At 46.8% G+C, this 9,551-nt stretch overlaps 1 pseudogene; it reads right to left on the bottom strand.

The window, feature by feature from the left end:
* The window catches only part of LOC112399343 (40S ribosomal protein S17-like), a 9,393-nt pseudogene extending 1,944 nt beyond the window's left edge, over nucleotides 1-7,449 (bottom strand).
* Nucleotides 7,450-9,551: the final 2,102 nt, after the last annotated feature.

The raw sequence follows: 9,551 nt of genomic DNA on the forward strand, positions 1-9,551 counted from the left end.
CAGAAATCTCACCTAGTTAGGGGTTTGGGCGGTGTCCTCGGAAGCTCTTGTGTGGATTGGGGGAGGGCACAGGCCTCTGGGTGTTCCGCCCAGAATCTCCCACACCCTTTGGTGAGTCATTCTAACTGGTCCCAGCCCAAGGGGTCTGTGCCCATGCTTCTGGCCAGGTGGGGAAGCCAGCTTCTAAAGGATGGGAGGACGAGGTGGGAACCAAGTCAGGCCCAGTGGACGCTCCCCACCCCGACCCCCAACAACATCTCCAGCAGCAGCTTGGAGTGGACTAGAATCGGGATGCTTGCGTCCCCCTTGTCCTGAGACTTCCAAGAGTGAAACTCTTTTAAGTACTTCGGGATGCAGGACAGTTGGAGCCAGCCCAGAGCTTGGAGGACTGAGGCTAATGAGTGGGATCATTATTTCCTGGGTGACACCCCCTGCCAGTATTCCCGAAGAAGCTTTTATGGAGCAATGAGTGCTTTAGCATCTCACTCCTTCCCCGGGGTCAGGCGCCAGGCCGGCTGGCCTGTGGGAAGAGTGGGGAATGGCTGTTATCTTCTCCACCCAGTCCCTGCCTGCCTGAGGCAATAATCACACCTGCAGGGAGGGTGAGGAGGGCGGTTACTTTGGGGAGGGTTACGCCCAAACTGAAGGGTTTGAACCTAATTTTCATTCCTCAGGCTGTGATCCTCAGATCCTTACTTATCTCCCAGGGTAATTTAGCCATTCTTTCTCTCTCCTTTTTCCTTTGTGGAACTGCCTGATGGTCTTTGAATGGAAGTTCCTTCCTTACCGCTGACATGGAATAGAGTGGTTCCCAAAGCTGGCGCAGGAGCCAGGCTGCCAGAGTTCAAATCCTGGCTCCACCACTTACTAGCTGTGTGACGCTGGACAAATCCCTTAGCCTCTCTGTGCTCTGATAAGGGTAAACTGAGGTGAAAGTGTGGAACACAGAAAATAGGGTGTGTGCCTTTCCCAGTTCTTGCTAAAAAGCCTGGAGGCTTCTATAGGGAGAGGTAATCTTTATTCTCCAGATAAAGCCCCTCCCTGTATTCCCACCTACCCTCAAATCTGATGGGGGCCCTCTGATCCCAGATGCGCAGGCTCAGCGGCCATGGCTCACGGGCCCAGCCGCTCTGTGACATGTGGGATCTTCCCAGATCTGGGCACGAACCCGTGTCCCCTGCATCGGCAGGCGGACTCTCAACCACTGCGCCACCAGGGAAGCCCTAGGCTTCATAGTTTTAAACACCAGGTGTTAACTGCAAAGACAGGTGATGAAGGTGATGAAGGCAGGGAGAGACCTGATTTGCGATAAATCCCAAGCTCTTAGCACCCTGGGCTCACATCCAGGCTGGGTGCCAAGGCTGCCTTCTCTTCCCAGCCCTGGGGCCTTGAGACTCAGCCTCGGAAAGTGGTGTTTCCGTGGCTAGGGTCATCTGAGCAAAGACTGGCCTAGACCCCGCTCTTTGGTCGTTTTGTAGTGAGCCAGTGGCCCCTGCCCCAATCACCATCCTTCATCTGCCCTCCTCTGCCAGGGACTCGGGCTAATCCAAGGATGCTGGAAAGGCTTGCCTTATGTGTACACATGTTTTATATACAGGAGAGCTCAAATCCAGGATGTCAGTGTTGAAGGGCCTTTAGCGGCCCGTGGCTGACCCCTTCCAGGGGGAATGAGGAAGGCTGAGACTTGAAGTAGGAAGTGACTTAGCAGTTTTGGAGGAAAGAGACCAGGGTTCACAAGGTCTGAACCGAGCCCTAACTCCACCCATTTGCTGAGTGACCTTGGGCTAGTTGTTTCTACTCCCTAAGCCCCAATTTCCTCAACTTGCTCAAATTTGAATGTCTGAGTGTGTCGCCTGAGCATAGGTGATCCTGGTTGTTCCCAATTCTGGAACAGAGCAGAACATGGGCTTTGCAGCCAGACCATCTTTGTTAGACTCTCCAACCTGCCACTGCCCAGTTAAGGGACTTCAACAAATTTCTTCATGTGTAAAATGGAGATAACAGACCAACCTCATAGTGTTGTGAGAATTAAATACATTTAGAACAGCTCCTGGCACAAAGTAGGAGCTTGGTTGTTGTTGATTACATGTATATCTGAACGTGTATGGGTGTGTGCACACCGGTACACGTGTGGGGAGGTATGACTGAAAGTGGGCATCGGTATTTGCATCTTCACGTGTGTCTTCATTGGACTATAGGACCTCTCGTTTCCTTTTGAGGTCTATTATATGAAATTCTGAAACATAAGCACCCCTTGCCTGCAGCTCCTCCAAAGCTTTTGGGATCATCCCTGGAGTGAAGGTGACCTTCCTTCTCTACCTCCCAAAGTGTTTTTCATTCTTTCCTCTTAGTGTCTCAAGTCCCCCAGTGCCCCTGCAGAAAGAGCCCCTTGGGGTCCTCCCACAGCTGGGAGACTGGCTTGCCTGGGTCCCTATGCTCTGCCCCGCTTTCTTTCATCCACCCTCCATGCTGAATTCTAGTGTCACTTGGAAAGTTCAGATACCTCTTAGAGATTCAGGAAGGAGACTAAGAAGGAAGAGTCAGGGTGTGTGTGTGTGTGTGTGTGTGTGTGTGTGTGTGTGTGTGTGTGTGTGTGTTGGGGGCAGGGAAGGGTTAGGACAGAGGAAAGATTTCTCCAAATCATCAGTTGCTTTAAAAGAAAGCCTATATTTAGCTAGGCTTAGAGGGTTTGTAAATATGTATTTTGCAAAGCAGACAGCCATAGCCGTCGGAGCTCCAGAGATATGCAGGGAGGTCAAAGAAAAAAAAATAACTGGAAAGATTGAGCAATATTATTTTGTCATCAGCAGATTCGAAGAACTCTCTCCTGCCTGCTCCAACTGCTATTATTACACATTCCTGTGTTTTGATGTTGGTTTCTGTTTTTCATCTGCTCTCTGGATCTGCAGTGGATGCCTGGGGAAGATACTGGCTCTCAGAGTCACCTTCCCACCAGCCTTTGCCTCACCTGCCCAAGGTCACAGGAGAGAGAATCCTGGCCCTGCCAGCTCCCCTCCCAACTGGTTCCACCGGGCTCGGCCAGGCTGCATGCGACTGGCCTAGGTACTGTCTGCAAAGCCAGCTTTCAGGCTCCACACTCAATCCTTTGCACTTCAGGTGACCTTGAGGGTGAGGGTTGGGTGACAAATCTTGCCACTTCAGGGCAGTTCTACTTTAGAGAACTCTTGTTTCTGAGAGAAAAAGAAAAAGAATGTACACTTACTTTTTTACTTTTAGTTTGAAAAGTTTCTTTAAGAATAAGAAAAGTTCAGGGAATTCCATGGCAGTCCAGTGGTTAGGACTTGGTGTTATCACTACCATGGGCTCAGGTTTGATCCCTGGTAGGGGCCAAAAAAAAAAGTTCAGAGAATCACATAACAAACAGAATTTATAAATGCTATCAGAGACTTCCCTGGTGGTCCAGTGGTTAAGACTCCACACTCCCAATGCAGGGGGCACAGGTTCAATCCCCTTTCTCTTTTTAAAAATAAATTTATTTATTTATTTTTGGCTGTGTTGGGTCTTCGTTTCTGTGCGAGGGCTTTCTCTAGTTGCGGAGAGCGGGGGCCACTCTTCATCGCAGTGCGCGGGCCTCTCACTATCTTGGCCTCTCTTGTTGCAGACCACAGGCTCCAGACGCACAGGCTCAGTAGTTGTGGCTGACGGGCCCGGTTGCTCCGCGGCATGTGGGATCTTCCCAGATCAGGGCTCGAACCCGTGTCCCCTGCATTGGCACACAGGTTCTCAACCACTGCGACACCAAGCCCCAATCCCCTTTCTCTTTATCCCCAGTCCTGTTGCCCACCCTACCCACTCTCACAAATTTGGAATGCATCCTTTATAGCCCATAATTTTAAAAATTAATTAACTAATTAATTAATTAATATTTTGGCTGCGTTGGGTCTACGTTGCTGCACGCGGGCTTTCTCTAGTTGTGGCGAGCAGGGGCTACCATTGCGGTGCGCGGGCTTCTCATTGCGATGGCTTCTCTTTTTGCAGGGCACCGGCTCTAGGCGCGCGGGCTTTAGTAGTTGTGGCACGCGGGCTTAGTTGCTCTGCGGCATGTGGGATCTTCCCGGACCAGGGCTCAAACCCGTGTCCCCTGCATTGGCAGGCAGATTCTTATTCTTATTTTTTTTTTTTGCAGTATGCGGGCCTCTCACTGCCGTGGCCTCTCCCGTCGCGGAGCACAGGCTCCGGACGCACAGGCCCAGCGGCCATGGCTCACGGGCCCAGCTGCTCCGCGGTATGCAAGATCCTCCCGGACCAGGGCACGAACCCGCGTCCCCCTGCACCGGCAGGTGGACTCCCAACCACCGCGCCACCAGGGAAGCCCAGCAGGCGGATTCTTAACCACTGCGCCGCCAGGGAACTCCCTAGCCCATAATTCTTAAATTACCATTTTTAATTGTCAGATATACATAAAATTTACTATTTTAACCATTTTAAGTGTACAGTTCATTGGCATTAAGTACACTTGCCTTGTTATGCAACCATCACCATTATCCATCTCCAGAACTTTTTCATCTTTCCAAACTGAAACTCTCTACCCACTAAACAATAACTCCCCAGGCCCCACCCCCGAGCCCCTGGCAACCACCATTCTACTTCCCGTCTCTATGAATTTGACTACTCTAGGTACAGCATATAAATGGAATCATACCGTATTTGTCCCTTTGTGACTAGCTTATTTCGAATAGCAGGATGTCCTCAAGATTCACCCACGTTGTAACATATGTCAGAATTTCCTTACCTTTTAAGTCTAGCCCATAATTTCATATTTTCCCTACATATTTAAGTATTCATAAAGCAGCATATGGTAATGCTTTCTGTATTATTAAAATGTATATAATGACCATCATGCCGTGTGTATCATTTTGCGTCTTTTTTTCACTTGAGGTGTTTTCCACGATGCAGCCACATTAATACATGTGGCTTTGGTTCATTCATATTAACTTCTGTTTTCTATTTCATCATATGAATAAGCCACAACTTATTTATCAGTTCATCTACTGATGGGCCTTTTAGTTGATTCTATGTTTTGCTGTTATAAGCAGGGCTGCGATGAACACCCTTGCTTTTGTCTAACCCATCTCTGGAGTGCACAGCTCGGAGCAGGAAGCCAGGGTTGCAGGCACCCTGTCACCTAGACTAGTACTGCCAAGCTGTTCTCTAAGCCAGTTTATGCTTTCACCACCAGCATTTGTACAAGATGTCCTATCTGACCACATCCTTGCCAACATCTGCTCTTCTTAGACTTTCTATTTTTGCCAATCTGATGGGTGTGAAGTGGTATCTCATTTGAATCTGCATTCCCTGCCTCTGAGGTAGAGCATCTTATCATGCTTATTGGCCATCTGGGTTTCCTCCAGGCAAATTGCTTACGTCCCCATCCTTTGCTCTCCAGTGCAGCTGTTGATACAAGTTACAGAAAGCCCAACTAGAAGTGGTTTAAGCAAAAAAGGGAATTGTATTATCTCACATAACAAGGAGTCCCAGGTTTGGTTCATTTAGAGACTCAACTATGACATCAAGGAAGAGGTTCTTTTCATCTTTCTATAAGACCCTCCTCATCATGTTGGTTTGCTTCCTAGACTGGCCCCACCATGGTCCATGATGGCTGCCTCAGCTCCTGGTGTCTCATGCAGACAACAATGTGCAGAGGCAGAAGAAAGTGGATGCTTTCTTCTCAGTGTCTTTTTCCTAGAGGCCCACAGGAGCTCTTCCTTCTGGTCTCAGTGGACGGAACTGCATACATGTCCACACCTAAACTAATCGTTGACCAGAGGAACTGTATCGTCATGCTCTATTTAGACCAATCACTGTTCACCTGATGCGGATGGGGAAGGCCCAGCCTCACCCAAAGCCTAGACCCCTGACTTTTGAATCAGGATTCTGTTAGCGAGGAATAAGGGAAAGACTGCCCTTTGGGGTGGCACTTAAAAGTTCTGTGCTTGCTTTATTGATTTGTAGGAGCTCTTTACATATCCTGGATCCTAACTTTTTATCTGCTTTATGTGCTGCCGATATTATCACCTAGGCTGTTGCTTGTCTTTGAACTTTGTTTATAAAGTCATTTTCATAAAAGAAAGCTTTTTTTTTTTTTTTTGGTAATGTAATGAAATCAATCTTTTGTGAGTTGTGTCTCTCAGCTAAGAAATCTTTTCCTGCTCTGAGATCCCCTACATTTTCTTCTAATTATTTTAAAGTTTTGTTTCTCACTTTTAGGTCTTTAATCCATCTGGGATTAATATTTATGGATGAAAAGTCAACTGTCACAACACTTTTTATTGAGTTGCCTATTCTCTCTCATTAAGTTGCAATGCCACTGCCATCATAAATCACATTCCCACATATGCTTGGATCTGTTTCTGGGCACTCTATTCTATTGATCTCTTTGTCTAGCCCAGCACCAATACCACATTGTTTTAATTACTATCGCTTTCAAATAAGTCTTCGTTTCAGAATTGTCTAGTCTTTTCTTGGTCCTCTGCTCTCTCATATGAATTTTAGAATCATTTTGCTTAGCTCTTTGAAAAATCCTGTTGGAATATTCAGCGGACTTGCCTTGAATCGACATATTTTTATGGAGAGAACTGTCTTAGTGACATTGAGGCTTCTCATCCCTAAACTTAACACATCTCTCAATTTATTCTTTTTTTAGCCTATAGTTTTTATGGTTTTATAGCCTATAGTTTTTCTTCACAAATATCTTCAGATATCTTTTCTAATATTTTTCTGGGTTCTGTACAATTTTAATTTTATTGTGAATTATTTCTTTTTAAAAAGATATTACAGTTTCTAATAAATTATTGCTTGTGTATAGAAACACTGCTGAATTCTGTATTTTATTTGTATTTGGATGTTAAGCTTTGTCCAGCAACCTTGCTGATCTCTCTTAATAGCTCTAACATGCCTATGGAATCTCTTGGGTTTTCTATATAATCATACCATCTGCAAAAAAAAGTCTGAGTCTTTTGTTTCTTTCTTTTTTCCCTTTTTTTTTTTTTTTTTTTGGTCCCAAGGTTTAGGGTGAAAATGTTACAGCACAGCAGAGTCAACTGGCTCCATGGTGTTTTGAAATTCATCCCAACTGCGGGCTGAGTGGCCTGCAGGTTGGACAGATTGCCGAAGTTCAAGAGCTTCAGCATTTCCTCAGTGTCAGGATCTACTTCAATGATCTCCTGATCCAGGGCTGAGACCTCAGGCACATAATTCTCTCTCCTCCTGCAGCTTAATGGAGACACTTCTCACTGGGCCTCTCTGAAACTGCTTCATCAGATGTGTGACATAGCCTGCTCTCTCCTTGCGAAGCTTCTTGCTGGGAATAATGGCCATCTCTTCGCACACACGCTTGTTGGTGCAGAATTCGTTGCCCAGGAACTTGTATTATTTCTCATGGATGACCCGGGCCACCTTCTTCACGGTTTTGGTGTGAACGCGGCCCATGTTGGCAGGTCCTTGGTAAAAGAGTGAGATTTTGTTTCTTTTATTTCCTAATCCTCTATCACGGAGTGGTAGCTGCTAAATCTGACCTCTCCCGGCTCTTGGGCTGTGCCAGTGGGCTGGCCCTGGGCAGCTACTGCCTTGCACTGTTATAAATAAAAGACCCCTCCCTCTCTCCAGAGCTTTACAGTTTACAAAGCACGTTTTCTTCCGTTATCTCATGGATCATATTGCCCCCACCTTACAGAAGGGCTGTAAGCTCCAAGTGCAGCAATCCAGCTGTGCGGAATACTGCGCTGTGAAGCCTCAGACAGTCCCTCTCCTTCTGTGTTTCTCCTCTAAGCTAAAAAGTTTGGCTCAGGGATGGTCTCTGGCATTCTCAGACCCATGACTGATAGCTTTGGGCGGCCACGAGGCTCAAGGAACCCCTTTGAAGACTAAAGTTCACCGATAAAAGGAGGGTAAGATTCTGGGTACACTTAGGTCCTCAGGCTGGTGCCCCCAAACGTCGTGGGGGTGGGGAAAAATGGAAGTGTTTCAAGTCGGAGAAATGATATAAATGATGGGGAGAGTGGGAAACAGGGCATTGTCTCCAGTCCCCTGCCTCCACGCGGGTTCTCCTCCCTGTTTGGAAGAACATCCTCCGGACCCGGAAGGGATGGACGAGGAAGGGCTAGAGGCCGTGGGTCCCCTCTTCCGTCGCCCCCTCTAGCCGCCGAGCTCAGCAAGCACCTCTGACGCGTATCCGTAGCCTGGGGCGGGGCTCTCTGTTGCCATTCCACCGGGCCACCCGGCTCGGGCCCCGTATTGCGCAGGCGGAAGTCCGGGCCTGAACTGGCAAATGCGCCCTCTCGTGGCAGACCGTCAGATCGCACCCTTTGTTATAGTGCTGGAGGCGGCGAAGAGGATGCAGGAGAAAGATGTGGGTGGAGTCTGGGAGGCAGATGCGACAGTCAGATCACAATGACGAGAATCCCTTTCCTTTGTCCCTCTTGCCAACATCTAACCCTCCGTTTTAGATGCAGATGAAGAAAATATGGCTCTCAGAGATCAAAAAACAGGTTCATAGAGACGGAAGTGGAATGAGAGAGTTGGGGAGATGATATGTTATTCAATCATTCATTTATTCAGCAAACATTCATTGAGATGGGGAGAGACAGGGACAAAGGATCAAAGGGATTAAACTGAGACATTGACGGGCCAAGATGGGGCAGAAAGCTGGGGAGACAGGTGCGGAAGGCAAAGCAGCAGGGACAGAGAATCAGCTAGCTGAGGTCAGGGCTGGAGTAGCAGGAGTAAAGCAGAGGCATGGGAACCTGGGCTGGGCTTTTGGAGACAAGACTGAGAAAAACCCAGATGCAGAACTGACCCTCCAGTTCACCTAGATGGATGCTCTAGCTGGATAGGACAAAATCAGGAGCTCAAGATGGGCTCCTATGACCACCTATGGAGTGGTCTTGCCAAAGAAAGTGGAATATACACCTGATCAGGACTCTCGATCCAACTACAATTTACAAGAAAAAGCAATGTCCAGGAGATACAATTTATAAGAAGTACAGAGGTCAGAGGAATATTTTAAAGAACACAGTAGAGATGCAATCAGCAAAATCCAGACTGGGAAATTACATGACAAATGACCTGGTTACCCCAAGGGCAGAGAGAGAGGGAGAGAGAGAGAGAGAGAGAGATAGTTGGAGCGGGACTCCAAAGATTTAAAGAGATTTCAAAGAGACTTATCAATCAGTTTCAATGTGTGCATCTTATTTGGATCCTGATTCAAACAAGTACATTGTAAAAAAAAACAAGACATTTATAAGAAATTGGAAATTTGAGCACTATAGATCTGATATTAAGGAATTATTATTAACCTTATGGTAAAATAATGTCATTGGGTAGTTTAATTGTGATTATATTTTTAAAAAGTCATTATCTTTCAAAGATTCACACAAATATTGACAGAGGAAATTAACTGGGCGGGCTCTAGATGAAATGAGATTGGCCATAAGTTGATCATTGCTGAAGCTGGCTGATTGATATATGGGGGCTCATTATATTATTCTATATATTTTAGTTTTATTTTAAAATTTCCAGAATAGGTTTAAAGA

Source organism: Neophocaena asiaeorientalis, unplaced genomic scaffold (assembly GCF_003031525.2).
Source record: "Neophocaena asiaeorientalis asiaeorientalis breed wild unplaced genomic scaffold, Neophocaena_asiaeorientalis_V1.1 scaffold1, whole genome shotgun sequence".
NCBI lineage: Eukaryota > Metazoa > Chordata > Mammalia > Artiodactyla > Phocoenidae > Neophocaena > Neophocaena asiaeorientalis.